Below are 15,244 nucleotides of genomic sequence, written 5' to 3'. Positions count from 1 at the left end.
ATGGGAATTTATTCAAAAGAAACAAAATCGCTATCTCGAGCGGGTCCCCAGCAGCTCGGGCAGCAGGAGGAGAGGCAGCGGCTAGGCAACCCAGCTTCGCGAAAGGTCAGCGCCACCGAGGGGGCGGCGAAGGAGGAGCCCAAGAGGAGATCGGCGAGGTTGTCAGCTACACCGGCTCCTGCAAAAGTGAAACGGAGCCCAAAAAAGGCGGCAGGAAAGGATTAATCTTCAGACAAAAAAGTGCAAACAAAAGAGAAAAGGGGAGCAAAGGGAAAACAGGCCGAAGTGGCTAACCAAGAGACTGAAGACAACTTACCTGCGGAAAACACAGAAACTAAAAACGAGGAGCCCCCAGCCTCTGACAAAGCAGGAGAGAAAGAAGCCAAGTCCGATTAATACCACACACCTGGTCCTATCAGTGGTCCCTGTATCCCTTCTTGTACAATCCAGAGGAATATTTTTATCAACTATTTTGTAAATGCACGTTTTTTAGTAGTTCCAGAAACATTTTTAAAAAGGAGGGAATCCCACCTCATCCCATTTTTTAAGTGTAAATGTTTTTTTTTATTTTTAAGAGGTGAAATCATTTGCTGGTTGGTTATTTTTTGGTACAACCAGAAAATCGTGGGATATTGAATATGGGAGGCTTTGATTGTCTTGGGTGTCAGCTTAACATTCCATAGATGGGGGGGGTAGCCTTTATATCCTATAATACAAAGCACACTAAATGGCAGTTTGGAGTCAGTTGTGCATTTAATGTCCTGAACACTTTAAATTGCTTCTCTTCCCGTGTTGTTTCCGGTAGAATTGTTTCCTAAAGTGAACCACTCACTCCTTGATCTTGGCTCTCCTGGTCAGAATTTTGTGCGCTCTGTAATATCTTTGGTCGTGGTAGTCCAGTTTTCCTAGTAACTTTGTTAATGTGCTGTGAATGATTGACAATTTGACTATGTAGGGTATATGATATTAAATTGTGAATTAGTGGGACTTACGATGTAACAACATACCAATATTTGAAGATGTTGGTACTTGATATCCTGTTAAGGAAAATCTGCCTCCAAATTTTAAGCAGGAAAGTCACTGGAATAACTGTTTAGAAAAGAATTGCAACTACATGATTTTTTAGATTTTTGGTACATATGTTAAGAATTGTGGACAAATTGAAATGTCTGTGCACTGATCCTCAAAACAACCAATAAAATCTCAATTATGAAAGAAAAAAAAAATCACTCTCTCGGAAAGCTATCTGTACCCCCGTGTTCACTGCAGCATTATTTGCAATAGACAAGACATGGAAACAATCTAAGTGTCTATCAACAGATGACTGGATAAAGAAGATATGATGTGTATACCAATACATACATATATATACACATATATAGATGAATATTATTCAACAATAAAAAAGAAGGAAATCCTGCCATTTGGGACAAGCATGGACCCTGAGGATTTTATGCTCAGTGAAATAAGTCAGACAAAGACAGACAAATACTGTATCATCTCACTTATAGATAGAATCTAAAAAGAAACTGAACTTAGAGATACAAAGAACAGATTGGTGGTTTCCGGACGCAGGGGGTGGGAGTGGGCAAACTGGATGAAAGTGGGCAAACTGGATGAAGGTGGTCAAAAGGTACAAACTTCTATTATAAGATAAGTAAGTCCTGGGGATGTAATATACAGCATGGTGACAATAGTTAACAATGGGATACTGCATATTTCAAAATTAAGAGTAAATCTTAAAAGTTCTTTTCACAAGAAAAAAGAAAAATGAATAGTCTAAATTTACTGTGGTAATCATTTGACAATCTATGCCTATATCCAGTCACTCAGAGAACAAAATGCATCACTTTCCAAAAGGAAAAGAAAAACTTCTCCAGATATCAGAGAGCTCTCTTCAGTGTAGAACCAGACTAAATGTTTAAAATTTTTAATTTAGGGCAGCTGGCCTTGTTTGATACTGCCAAGTAGTTCTTTCCTTAAAAAGTTACTGTGAGGGGCTTCCCTGGTGGCCCAGTGGTTGAGAATCTGCCTGCCAATGCAGGGGACGCGGGTTCGAGCCCTGGTCTGGGAAGATCCCACATGCCGCGGAGCAACTAGGCCCGTGAGCCACAACTACTGAGCCTGCGCGTCTGGAGCCTGTGCTCCGCAACAAGAGAGGCCGCGATGGTGAGAGGCCCGCGCACCGCGATGAAGAGTGGCCCCCGCTTGCCGCAACTAGAGAAAGCCCTCGCACAGAAACGAAGACCCAACACAGCCATAAATAAATAAATAAATAGAATCCGGTTAAAAAAAAAAAAAGTTACTGTGAGGCACAGAAAATGAAGGCTAGGCTATGGGGAGCATGGTTATAAATCCCATGTTATTAAAAAGAAGATGTTCAGCACCACTGAAGAGTTGCACTCTGAGTGGCACACAACTGTCCTGTGAATACAGAAGTATGCCTAATGGCTTGTGACCCACGTGGAGAGGCCTCGCCATTGTGAGGTCTTGAACTGTTTGTTATTTACTCTGCACCAGACTCTGGGTTAAGTGCTTTTTCTACGTTGTCTCATTGAATCCGCATAACCATCCTGGAGCAAGTATTTTACAGATATAAAATGGAACCTTATTTTACAGATGAGAAAAATAAAGGTCAGAAAGGCTAACTTCCTCCCACTCAGACAGCTAGTAAGTGATGGGCCCTGGCTTGTGAACTTTTAGATATCTGATTCCCAGGGATTCTCTTGGCCCTCAAGTGAATTGCAGAGTAGGAATGCTAATAAGAGCTTCTATTTCAGGAGCCCTCACATGTACTAAGGCATTGCAGTACACACTCTAGGTGGGTGGAGATTCCCACATGTTGGAAGATTGTAGAGCTGAAACATTTCCCTTTGGGAATTGGGCAGGAACAGGAATACTCCATTGAGGGGATTCCCTGGTAAGGCTTCACTTCTTAACTATTTTCCTCTTGGACTTTAAGGAAACTCATATTTAGCACATAATTATAAGGTACTGCGCCCACCCCCAGGATGAAATTCCATTTAATTACCCAAACCCTTCAGTAAAAGGCACCAGGGAGCAGGTGGTAATATGAAGAAATCCATACAGAACTCACTACGGAACTAAAAAGAAATAAGTAACATTGAGTGTTTCATATGTGAGAAACAGATACCTGCCTTGTGGATAGAACAAACTAAATATATAGCCATAAAGATAGCCCAGTCAAGTTTTTTTGGTTGCAAATGACAGAAAATCCAGCTCAAGCTATGTTAAACAAAAACTGATAACTTTAGCTTTAATTTTTGAATTATTAATACATTCACATGATCCCAAATTCAAAAGGTGGCAAAGGATGTATACTGAAAAGTCCTACCCAAATACCCCAGCCATCTGGTTTCCTCTCCAGAACCAACCAAAATTATCAGTTTCTCGTGTATCTTTTCACATACACACACATGCACACACGTGCACACACACACACACACAGAGTACTATTCTGTACTTTACTTATTTAAAAATACATATTGGAGATTGCTCCATTTCAGTACATTAAAAATATTCCACATTCTTAAAGCAGGTAATTAATTGTCCATGGAGGGTTAAGTTTTGAGGTATTTTTTCCGTCAACTATGAGGGAAGTCTTATTTAGTGATCCTCTTTCAGGTTGTTAGGTCAAGTCTAATGAAATGGTTTTGTGAAGACTTCAGTCTTGTGTGGTGCTGGTGTGGACCCTAATGTGATGGTACAGTGAGGGGAATTCTGACTGATTCCACATCCCTCCTTCCACTGGTACCCAGGGGCAGGGAATGGCATCCTATCAAAAAGGTGCATCCATGCCAGCAGGAAAGTGGGATCCCTGAGGGATGGAAGAGCTCTCAGACTCCAGGAGAAATACCAAGAGTCCCCTCAGGAGACACCAAAGCTAACACCTTCACCTTTGCCATATGCACTGGAAAGAAGGGAGCCTTGAAAAGAAGGGGGCTGATACTTGAGTTCAACATGTAAGTAGAACTTGGTTTTATAATAGCTCCACCCTCTACTTGAGATTGTGAAACAGTACATTTCCACATGAGAAAGTCAGCATCACTCCACTATAGTGCATTGCAGAAGTCAGTGTGTGAGCCCAAACCATGGAGGGTCCCTAACTCCTCATTACAATGTTCTTAGGAAGGTCCACAAACAGGAACTCCAACCCTGGGAGCTGGTCAGGGCTGCACTGAGCCGAGTGTCTAGGAGTGAGAAATGGTTGCTCTTCAGAAGAAGGACCTCCCTAAAAGGCAAGAATACTGTTGGTGTTTTAAGGAAAGGGAGGGAAAAAAGGTGAGTTGAAGGGCAATGGGGAGGCTATCCTGATTAAGACAATTTAATTTCCATCTTTGATAATCCTAGCCATGCAAAATCCACTACAACCTTTCTTAGCATTCTATGAAAATGCAAAGGAGAAAAATCATTTGAATGTCCACAGTTTTAAACAACAGCCAGGACTTCCCTAGTGGTCCAGCAGCTAAGACTCCACGCTCCCAATGCAGGGGACCCGGGTTCGATCCCTTGTCAGGGAACTAGATCCCACATGCATGCTGCAACTAAGAGTCCACATGCCGCAACTAAAGAGTGTGCATGACGCAACTAAAGATCCCGCGTGCCTCAATGAAGACCCAGCGTGGCCAAAATAAATAAATACATATTTAGACAATGGCCAATTATCACTTCTCATCCTTCAGTTCTTTTGTACTTTGGCTCAAAACCAACTACCAGGGGCTTCCCTGGTGGCGCAGTGGTTAAGAATCCGCCTGCCAATGCAGGGGACACGGGTTCAAGCCCTGGTCCGGGAAGATCCCACATGCCTCAGAGCAACTAAGCCTGTGCGCCACAACTACTGAGCCTGCGCTCTAGAGCCCACGAGCCACAACTACTGAGCCCACGTGCCACAACTACTGAAGCCCGCGCACCTAGAGCCCGTGCTCCGCAACAAGAGAAGCCACCACAGTGAGAGGCCCGTGCACCGCAATGTAGAGTAGCCGCTGTTCGCGGCAACAAAGACCCAACGCAGCCAAAAATAAATAAATAAATTTATTAAAATAAAAAAACCAACTACCAGGCAACTCAATAACAAAAAAAAAAGCGAAACAACCCAATCAAAAAATGGACAGAAGACCTAAATAGACATTTCTCCAAAGAAGACATACAGATGGTCAATAGGCACATGAAAAGGTACTCAATATCACTAATTATTAGAGAAATGCAGATCAAAATTACAATGAGGTAACACCTCACACCGGTCATAATGGCCATCATTAAAAAGTCTACAAACAATGAATGCTGGAGAGGGTGTAGAGAAAAGGGAACTCTCCTACGCTGCTGGTGGGAATGTAAGTTGGTGCAGCCACTGTGGAAAACAGTGTGGAAGTTCCTCAAATAACTAGAGTTGCCATATGATCCAGCAATCCCAATCCTGGGCATATATTCAGACAAAACTATAATTCAAAAAGATACATGCACCCCTATGTTCATAGCAGCACTATTTACAATAGCCAAGACATGGGAACAACCTAAATGTCCATCAACAGATGAATGGATAAAGATATGGTATATGTGTGTGTGTATAAACACACATACACACACATACACACACAATGGAATATTAGCCATAAAAAAGAATGAAATAATGCCATTTGCAGCAACATGGATGGACCTAGAGATTATCATACTAAGTGACATAAGTCAGAAAGAGAAAGACAAATAACATATGATATCACTTATATGTGGAATCTAAAATATGACACACGTGAACTTATCTACAAAACAGAAACAGACTCACAGACATAGAGAACAGACTTGTGGTTGCCAAGGCGGAGGGAAGTGTGGGAGGGGAGGACTGGGAGTTTGGGATTCAACTGAAAGAGTAGCTGTGAAGTAGGAATTTTAGACATAGTAACAGGTTAAGGGCATGTATTTGTAGACAAGCTGGACTTTTAGTATCTTCCCGAGGGACCACATAGGCAGTAACTACAGATCATCATTTACAGAGAACATCAGTCAACTCAGAGTGAAAAGAAAGCATCACCCTTTTTCCATCTCCTTGCATCCTCTGGCTCTTGACTCCTGTGACGTCTCATTGCAGAAAGTTGCTTATTGAGCAAGGCTCTCTGATCCCATCAGGGGGCTTTCTCAGTAATGATTGGTATATAACTCACAAGGCACCAAGAGCATATAAAGAAAATGAATCCGAGGATTAGATCCCTGAAGTAGAAACATACTTGAATTGGATGGAGCATTTCTCTGGCCTCCTCTGAAATCACTGTGGCTTCTTATGAAATTTGGGGTGACAAGCTGAGGGTGAACACAGAGGCCATGCAGTGTGGATGGGGATCAGGGAGAGTGGCCATTTAGCTTACTGTCCAAACGTGGACACTTCTGAGAGTGAATAGGGACACTCTGACCTAATTATGCTAGGACAACAGTTATAAACTGGGACTGTCCCAGGCAAACCAAGACATAGGTCATAGGTCATCCTACTTCCTCCATGTTGCCTCTATAATGCATTAGGAACCTGCACGACTCGGGGGTCATCATCCTCACCACACCACTTTAGCAACTCCAGGGCCCATTTTAACCACTGGAAGGGAGCTGGCAACTGGGAATAGCATGTAAAGTTCAAAATCACACACTTGGATGTTACAGCAATGTCAACTTGCTAAAAACTCTCTGGATGTTTCCACTATTTTTCTCTTCTCAGAAACCACACTTTGAGTAGCACTGAAGGCTACTCATGTAGTAGATTTGAGGGTCCTTATTACGCAAAAGTGAGCCAGAAGCTCTTTTTAGCAGGGATTATACCTGGGAGAAGAGGCGCGAGAGGCGAGCTGAGCCCGGGGCTCTTGGGAGTGACGTGACGCTAATGGGGCAGATACACTGCCTTCAGAATGATGAAAGGATACATAAGAAAAAAGTCACCGAAGCCAAAAATTGAGACAATTTTTAGTGGTCGCACCAGTCCAATGAGACATGGAGTTGGCATGGAAGGAACAAATGGAAAAATCCAAAGTGTAAAGGAGAGAACAGCTACGGATTGGGAGAACAGGTGTCCAGGGGAGGGACCATCTGTGGACGCTCCCCTCTTCTCGACGTGCCCATCCCTCCCCAGAGATGATCACTCTCCTCACACACGACCGTTCACTTCAGGAAATGATTCCCTTCAAGATGTGTGTCTCCCACTCTACAATTTTTTGTAATTCAGTTTTATTCTATTTAGGAGTAGATTTATCATTTGAATAGCTCTAAGTCACCTAGAGACATTTTTCAATGGAAATAAAATTATATATGCCCCCCTCTTGTGAAATTCCCAGAATTGGAAAACTCTGTGAAAAATCTGTGACTCGACACCCATTTTTCTAAGAATTCCCAGAGGACGATCATGCCGCTTGAGTCACTCACCTTCTGCTTCACTTTGATGCCCAGGGCAGCTCAGCCATGTTCCTGCAGACAGTCCCGGCTCCCCGTGGCTCATGTCACCCCAAACCATCAACCCGGAGCTGCTCCTCTGTCGCACAGGCTGAGGTGTGGGGCAGGATTGGGCTCCCTGCCTCTTCTACCTACTCTCGCCTCTGTGTGTCCCTCCCCAAATCCCAGCCTGTCCACTAGGGTCGTTCAGTACAATAACGCCCAGCCTGATGCTACGTGGAAGAATCCACCTTGGTAGGTGAGAGGTCTGGGTCTTGAGGCGCTTGTGCTGAAGGATCTCATGATGGATGGACAGTCACAGCCCTTCTAAGACAGAACCAGGCATAGGTGGCCCAGACTTGGACACAGGAACAGAGGCAGATGGGGTCCGGGATCAGGTCAGGTGCACAGAAGGGCATAAAGGAAGGAGAATGAGCAAGTGACCAAGAAAAAATGGTTTCCAGGAGCCCATCTAAGAGGATACTGTGCGTATAGAAGGACACCTGATGGGGAGCCTTGCACTGTTCTCTGAATCCCCTGTGTGCTGACCATCAGCCTGTCATCTTCCTGGTGGGGATTCAGCTGCCAGATTACAGCAACCAGCTCAGTCCAGATTCTAGTGGACTTTAAAATGGCAACTTTCTGCCCTTCTACCTGTTTATTTTACAAGAAGAGGGACACCTGAGGCAACAAGAGGGCACACAAGGGGTGGGAACCACTCCAGGGTGTTCCCACATCCCTCAGTAAACCAGCCCCCAATTCGCCACCTGTCCCCTTGTCCCTCTTGTCCCTTCCTGTTGACAGCAATATCAGGGCATTAGATATGGCCCTGGGCACAAAACCAGAAATATAGATCAATGGAACAGGAAAGTCCAGAGATAAACCCACGCACCTATGGTCAACTAATCTATGACAAAGGAGGCAAGAATATACAATGGAGAAAAGACAGTCTCTTCAGTAAGTGGTGCTGGGAAAACTGGACAGCTGTATGTAAAAGAATGAAATTAGATCATTTTCTAACACCATAAACAAAAATAAACTCAAAATGGATTAAAGACCTCAATGTAAGGCCAGATGCTATAAAACTCATAGAGGAAAACATAAGCAGAACACTCTCTGACATAAATCGCAGCAATGTCTTTTTTGATCCACCTCCTAGAGTAATGAAAATAAAAACAAAAATGAACAAATGGGACCTAATTAAACTTAAAAGCTTTTGCACAGCAAAGGAAACCATAAACAAAATGAAAAGACAACCCACAGAATGGGAGAAAATATTTGCAAAGGAAGCGACCGACAAGGGATTAATCTCCAGAATATACAAACAGCTCATGCAGCTCAATATCAAAAAAAAAAAAAAAAAAACACAACCCAATCAAAAAGTGGGCAGAAGATCTAAATAGACATTTCTCCAAAGAAGCCATTCAGATGGACAAAAGCACATGAAAAGATGCTCAACATCACTAATTATTAGAGAAATGTGTATCAAAACTGCAGTGAGGTATCACCTCACTCCGGTCAGGATGGCCATCATCAAAAAATCTACAAACAGTAAATGCTGGAGAGGGTGTGGAGAAAAAGGAACCCTCCTACACTGTTGGTGGGAATGTAAGTTGGTACAGCCACTATGGAGAACAGTATGGAGGTTTCTTAAAAAACTAAAAATAGAGCTACCATATGATCCAGCAATTCCACTCCTGGGCATATATCTGGAGAAAACCATAATTTGAAAAGATACATGCACCCCAGTGTTCATTGCAGCACTATTTACAATAGCCAAGACATAGAAGCAACCTAAATGTCCATCAACAGAGGAATGGATAAAGATGTGGTATGTACATATAATGGAATATTGGCCATAAAAAAGGACGAAATAATGCCATTTGCAGTAATGTGGATGGACCTAGAGATTGTCATACTGAGTGAAGTCAGAGAAAGACAAATATCATATGATATCACTTAAATGTGGAATCTGAAAAATGATACAAATGAACTTATTTACAAAACAGAAACAGACTCACAGACAGAAAACAAACTTATGGCTACCAGGAGAGGGATAAATTGGGATATTGGGATTGACATATATACATTACTATATATAAAATAGATAACTAATAAGGACCTACTGTATAGCACAGGGAACTCGGCTCAATACTCTGTAATGGCCTATATGGGAAAAGAATCTAAAAAAGAATGGATATATGTATAAGTGACTCACTTCGCTGTACAAAAGAAAGTAACACAACATTGTAAATCAACTATACTCCAATAAAAAAGTTTTAAGAGATAAAAATACAAATTTTTTTGAATTTTTTTCTTACAGCAGGTTATTAGTTATCTATTTTATACATATTAGTGTACATATGTCAATCCCAATCTCCCAATTCATCACACCACCACCACAACCCCCGCTTTCCCCCCTTGGTGTCCATATGTTTGTTCTCTACATCTGTGTCTCTATTTCTGCCTTGCAAACTGGTTCATCTGTACCATTTTTCTAGATTCCACATATATGCATTAATATTCAATATTTGTTTTTCTCTTTCTGACTTACTTCACTCTGTATGACAGTCTCTAGGTCCATTCACATCTCTACAAATGACCCAGTTTCGTTCCTTTTTATGGCTGAGTAATATTCCATTGTATACATGTACCACATCTTCTTCATCCATTCGCCTGTTGATGGGCATTTAGGTTGTTTCCATGACCTGGCTATTGTAAATAGTGCTGCAATGAACATTGGGGTGCATGTGTCTTTTTGAATTATGGTTTTCTCTGGGTATATGCCCAGGAGTAGGTAAAAATAGAAATTTTTTAAAAAAGATCTGGCCCTGGGGACAAGAGAAGCTGCTCAGAAAAGGGAGCAGAGGGGAAGCTGTGACAGATGTGGCACCTGAAATAGGAATCAGATTCACCGGTGTGCTTTTTACTCCCAGGTGGCTGGATTGTTTCAGAGGATTCTAGTTTCTAGCTCACACCCTAAATGGTCTTTTAGGATGCACAAACATTTCCAGAAGGCTCCTAGGGCGGGGTGACATAGTTCTGAGTGGTCAAAGTTGAAACATAGTCACTGATGGGTCATAGTGACCTTTGTCACCCCATCTATGAGCTTGTGAAGTTGGGTTTGCAAGACATGGGGTGTGTGCTCTCTACAATCTACACCAGTGGTTCTCAGCCTTGGTGGTCCCTTGAAGCTCCCTGGGTGACCCTAACATTGAGAACGCATGTTCTATACCTTCTATTGTAGGTGGGCCAGCCGCATTTTCTAGTCTCTCTTCCTTTCCCCCAAGCAGCTTCATTTTCCGAGGCCAAAACCCAAATATCGGAAAAATTAAAACTAGAGTTCTGGTGGCTCACCATGCAACCAAAGGATGAAGGCCACAGAACATGATGGGTATAACCTGCCTCAAGAGGTCCTTAGGTTTTCCATGGTCCCTACTTTATAGAGCCTTGGGGGCTCTGATAGAACTTACCTGAGCTATTTCTGAGGGCCTGATATCCAAAGGGCTAGCAGAACCTGAGAAGGAGATAAGAGCAGGTACAGGAAGGGAAGAATAAAACTTACAGGGGAAAGTGAGACCAGAGGTAGAGGCAGGATGAGGTGCCTGGTGATCTCTTAATGTCGTCACCAGGCAGCTTGGCTGAGTACCTGTGGAAATACTGTTTCTTGACTCCCAACAGATCTCCCCCTGTCCTTCTTCCTTTCATTACTAGAACCCCTCAAATTTTAGCCCCCCAGGTAAAGACTACAATTCCCAGCCTTCCTTGCAACTAGGTGTGACCACATGACTAAGTTCTGTCCAACAGGATGAGTGCAAGTGATGTATGCAATTATGGTTGGGCACTTACATGGGAGCTGTATGCCCCTCACTCATTTTTCCCGCCTTCTCATTGGCTGAGGGTGGTGGTGTTGAGCTCTTCCTGGTCATGCAGGTAGACAGAGCACTAGTGGGATGGTGAAGCAACAGAGTAAGCTTAGTGCTCTGATAAAAGAGACCCCAGAGACCAGAGCCTCCCATCAAGCCTCTTAGATAGCCTCAACCACCAGAGGGCAGACAGCAGAAGCAAGAAAAACTACAATCCTGCAGCCTGTGTACCAAAAACCACAGTTACAGAAAGATAGACAAGATGAAAAGGCAGAGGGCTATGTACCAGATGAAGGAACAAGAAAAAACCCCAGAAAAACAACTAAATGAAGTGGAGATAGGCAATCTTCCAGAGAAAGAATTCAGAATAATGATAGTGAAGATGAATCAGGACCTCGGAATAAGAATGGAGGCAAAGATTGAGAAGATGCAAGATATGATTAACAAAGACCTAGAAGAATTAAAGAACAAACAAACAGAGATGACCAATACAATAACTGAAATGAAAACTACACTAGAAGGAATCAATAGCAGAATAACTGAGGCAGAAGAACGGATAAGTGACCTGGAAGACAGAATGGTGGAATTCACTGCTGCGGAACAGACTAAAGAAAAAAGAATGAAAAGACATGAAGACAGCCTAAGAGACCTCTGGGACAACATTAAACGCAACAACATTCGCATTATAGGGGTCCCAGAAGGAGAAGAGAGAGAGAAAGGACCAGAGAAAATATTTGAAGAGATTATAGTCGAAAACTTCCCTAACATGGGAAAGGAAATAGCCACCCAAGTCCAGGAAGCGCAGAGAGTCCCATACAGGATAAACCCAAGGAGAAACACGCCGAGACACATAGTAATCAAAGTGGCAAAAATTAAAGACAAAGAAAAATTATTGAAAGCAGCAAGGGAAAAACGACAAATAACATACATGGGAACTCCCATAAGGTTAACAGCTGATTTCTCAGCAGAAACTCTGCAAGCCAGAAGGGAGTGGCATGATATACTTAAAGTGATGAAAGGGAAGAACCTACAACCAAGATTTCTCTACCCGGCAAGGATCTCATACAGATTTGATGGAGAAATCAAAAGCTTTAGAGACAAGCAAAAGCTAAGAGAATTCAGCACCACCAAACCAGCTCTACAACAAATGCTAAAGGAACTTCTCTAAGTGGGAAACACAAGAGAAGAAAAGGACCTACAAAAACAAACCCAAAACAATGAACAAAATGGTCATAGGAACATACATATCGATAATTACCTTAAACGTGAATGGATTAAATGCCCCAACCAAAAGACATAGACTGGCTGAATGGATACAAAAACAAGACCCATATATATGCTGTCTACAAGAGACCCACTTTAGACCTAGGGACACATACAGACTGAAAGTGAGGGGATGGAAAAAGATATTCCATGCAAATGGAAATCAAAAGAAAGCTGGAGTAGCTATACTCATATCAGATAAAATAGACTTTAAAATAAAGAATGTTACAAGAGACAAGGAAGGACACTACATAATGATCAAGGGATCAATCCAAGAAGAAGATATAACAATTATAAATATATATGCACCCAACATAGGAGCACCTCAATACATAAGGCAACTGCTAACAGCTATAAAAGAGGGAATTGACAGTAACACAGTCATAGTGGGGGACTTTAACACCTCACTTACACCAATGGACAGATCATCCAAAATGAAAATAAATAAGGAAACAGAAGCTTTAAATGACACAATAGACCAGATAGATTTAATTGATATATATAGGACATTCCATCCAAAAACAGCAGATTACACGTTCTTCTCAAGTGCGCACGGAACATTCTCCAGGATAGATCACATCTTGGGTCACAAATCAAGCCTCAGTAAATTTAAGAAAATTGAAATCCTATCAAGCATCTTTTCTGACCACAGTGCTATGAGATTAGAAATGAATTACAGGGAAAAAAACGTAAAAAAGACAAACACATGGAGGCTAAACCATACGTTACTAAATAACCAAGAGATCACTGAAGAAATCAAAGAGGAAATCAAAAAATACCTAGAGACAAATGACAATGAAAACACGACGACCCAAAGCCTATGGGATGCAGCGAAAGCAGTTCTAAGAGGGAAGTTTATAGCTATACAAGCCTACCTAAAGAAACAAGAAAAATCTCAAGTAAACAATCTAACCTTACACTTAAAGAAACTAGAGAAAGAAGAACAAACAAAACCCAAAGTTAGCAGAAGGAAAGAAATCATAAAGATCAGAGTAGAAATAAATGAAATAGAAACAAAGAAAACAATAGCAAAGATCAATAAAACTAAAAGTTGGTTCTTTGAGAAGATAAACAAAATTGATAAGGCATTAGCCAGACTCATCAAGAAAAAGAGGGAGAGGACTCAAATCAATAAAATCAGAAATGAAAAAGGAGAAGTTACAACAGACACCACAGAAATACAAAGCATCCTAAGAGACTACTACAAGCAACTTTATGCCAATACAATGGACAACCTGGAAGAAATGGACAAATTTTTAGAAAGGTATAACCTTCCAAGACTGAACCAGGAAGAAACAGAAAATATGAACAGACCAATCACAAGTAATGAAATTGAAACTCTGATTAAAAATCTTCCAACAAACAAAAGTCCAGGACCAGATGGCTTCACAGGTGAATTCTACCAAACATTTAGAGAAGAGCTAACACCTATCCTTCTCAAACTCTTCCAAAAAATTGCAGAGGAAGGAACATTCCCAAACTCGTTCTATGAGGCCACCATCACCCTGATACCAAAACCAGACAAAGACACTACAAAAAAAGAAAATTACAGACCAATATCACTGATGAATATAGATGCAAAAATCCTCAACAAAATACTAGCAAACAGAATCCAACAACACATTAAAAGGATCATACACCACGATCAAGTGGGATTTATCCCAGGGATGCAAGGATTCTTCAATATACGCAAATCAATCAATGTGATACACCATATTAACAAATTGAAGAATAAAAACCATATGAAAAAAAAAAAAAGAGACCCCAGAGAGCTCTCTTGCCCCTTCTGCCATGTGAAGACACAGTGAGAAAACAGCTGTCTATGAAATGGGGCCTCACCAGACACTGAGCCTGCCAGCACCTTCATCTTGGACTTCCCAGTCTCCAGAACTCTGAGAAATAAATGTCTGTTGTTTAAGCCACCCATTCCATGAGAGTTTGCTATGGCAGTTTCAAGTGGACTAAGACATATGTCTTTTTATTATATAATAATAATTTGCTTCCTTCTTTCCCTTTACCATTAGCCTTCAATGGGACCTAGCAGATGCCTAGAAGGGCATTCAAGACTTGCCATCTTCCAGTGCACTGTGTTGGGTTACAGGAAGTGTCCAGCAACCAAGAGAAGGCAAAACACTGGCTAGAAAGAGTGGGCCCAGGACATTTACAAGTATCTGAGGCTGGAGAGGATAGTACAGGACCCCATATACAACCCATGCAAAATTTCCCCTCTTCTTCCTGCCTCTTTAAGCCTCAGAGAAATGGAAAGAATCTCTACACTCCATCTTTAAATTAGAGCTCAGAATGAAGAGGAATAAAGTGATTCCAGAGAGGTTTAAAGGATGTCAAGCAAAATTCATGAGAAGATCACAGTAAACATAAAATCTATACTAAGGCGCCCATATTAACCATAAAGAAGATTTTTTGTTAATGGCAAAGCAACTATGCTAATAAACTTCAAGGAAGAGATAAAAAAGAAATACAGGGAAGTTTATAGCCTTAGATGCTTCTATTAAAATATTCAGTATAGGGCTTCCCTGGTGGCGCAGTGGTTGAGAGTCTGCCTGCCAATGCAGGGGACGCAGGTTCGAGCCCTGGTCTGGGAAGATCCCACATGCCGTGGAGCAACTGGGCCCGTGAGCCACAATTACTGAGCCTGCGCATCTGGAGCCTGTGCTCCGCAACAAGAGAGGCCG

The 15,244-nt window shown here is 41.9% G+C and overlaps 1 pseudogene; it reads left to right on the top strand.

Moving 5' to 3' along the window:
* LOC132356217 (non-histone chromosomal protein HMG-14-like) lies at positions 1-396 on the top strand (annotated as a pseudogene).
* Positions 397-15,244: the final 14,848 nt, after the last annotated feature.

Source organism: Balaenoptera ricei, chromosome 2, assembly GCF_028023285.1.
Source record: "Balaenoptera ricei isolate mBalRic1 chromosome 2, mBalRic1.hap2, whole genome shotgun sequence".
NCBI classification, from domain to species: domain Eukaryota; kingdom Metazoa; phylum Chordata; class Mammalia; order Artiodactyla; family Balaenopteridae; genus Balaenoptera; species Balaenoptera ricei.
Note: the sequence above shows the minus strand (reverse complement) of the source record. Positions and strands in the feature narration are given on the sequence as shown.